The sequence below is a fragment of the Pinus tabuliformis genome, chromosome 8, assembly GCF_031772625.1.
Source record: "Pinus tabuliformis cultivar Carrire ecotype Pingquan chromosome 8, CPIR1, whole genome shotgun sequence".
Classification (NCBI taxonomy): Eukaryota; Viridiplantae; Streptophyta; class Pinopsida; order Pinales; family Pinaceae; genus Pinus; species Pinus tabuliformis.
In genome coordinates, this window is record NC_142294.1 from 658,624,661 (window position 1) to 658,626,200 (window position 1,540).

Here is a 1,540-nt window from a genome sequence, read left to right on the forward strand (position 1 = left end):
TTAGAGCAACACCACAACAATTGGAAAGAGTAAAAGGGTTTTGTGACATAGTGGAAAGAAAAATTATGGAAACCAGGAAGCGTACCCCTCACAACTATAAGGATGGAAGTGTTGTTTCTCCTAGCCTTCCATAACCTACAAGGGTTACACCACAACAATTGGAAGAAAAAAGAGAAAAAGGGCTTTGTTACAATTGTGATAGCAAATGCACTAAAGGTCATAAGTGTGCTGAGAAGAAATTATTTTACATAGAATATGAAGAGGAGGAAGAAAAGGATCAAGAAACATCAAAAGAAGAAGATATACGCCAGGACCCCACCCCAGAGAAAGAAGAAATGAATCAGACCATATCTTGTAAAGCATTGGAAAGAATTACCACTCCTCAAACTCTCAAGATAGAAGGACATATCAAGAAGAAAAATGTGCAAGAAGTGAAAGATCACATCGAGAAAGAAGAAATGAATGCAACCATATCTTGTAATTCATTGTTCGAAATTACCACTCCTCAAACTAACAAGATAGAAGGACATATCAAGAAGAAAAATGTTCAAGAAATGAATCCGACCATATCTTGTAAAGGATTGGAAGAAATTACCACTCCTCAAACTCTAGAGATAGAAGGACATATCAAGAAGAAAAAGGTTCAAGCAGTGAAAGATCACATCGAGCATCAACAACAAGTTCTCCAACTTTTAAAGGATAACGCCACTTCGGTGCAAAATCAAACGAAACAACAGGTAGATAAACATTGTAGTGAAAAATGTTTTGATGTAGGCGATTGGGTATTTTTACTGCTACATCTCAAGCAAGCTATTTATGAGAAGGAAATGTTGGCAATACTACATGCACTTAAAAAATGGCGACCTTACCGAATGGGAAGACTCTTCAAGGATGAGGATGTGGAAGCATTGTTTTGTGTTATTTATATTACCCAACCAGATTGGATAAATGAAGCAAGGGATGAATGGAAGAAGGACGAAGAAGTATGGCCACTTATTCAAAAGTTGCAAAAGATCCCAATTCAAACAATATTGCCAGAAATTGAAGAGGAAGGAAAAATCATATTGGAACCTGGAGCAATCACAGAAACAAGAACCCGACAGCTATGAAATCGATCAATTTCAGAGTATCTCATCAAGTGGAAGAACTTACCCGCTGAAGATTCCACATGGGAGGACAAGAATTTTATACAGAAGCATCAAGAACTACTCAAGCGTTGAGGACAACGCTTTCTGAAGGAGAGGGGCATGTTAGGCCCCTATACTACTAGTGTAACCCCTTATTGTTATTAGTACAACCCCCTTATTATATTGATGTACCCATGTAGTGCCCATATTGTTACTCTTGTGCCCCATAGAAGCCCACTATTGTTATTATTGTGCCCTTACATTATTATTGTTATGTCGGCTCTGATTATGTTATGCCCCCTTAGACTCCTATATATAGAAAGGAGGTATTTTCATTTGTATCATCCAAGAATTGTTCATTTATGTAATGTAAAGGAGGTTGCCCCCTCAAAGAGGCTGAATTCTAAGGCGTT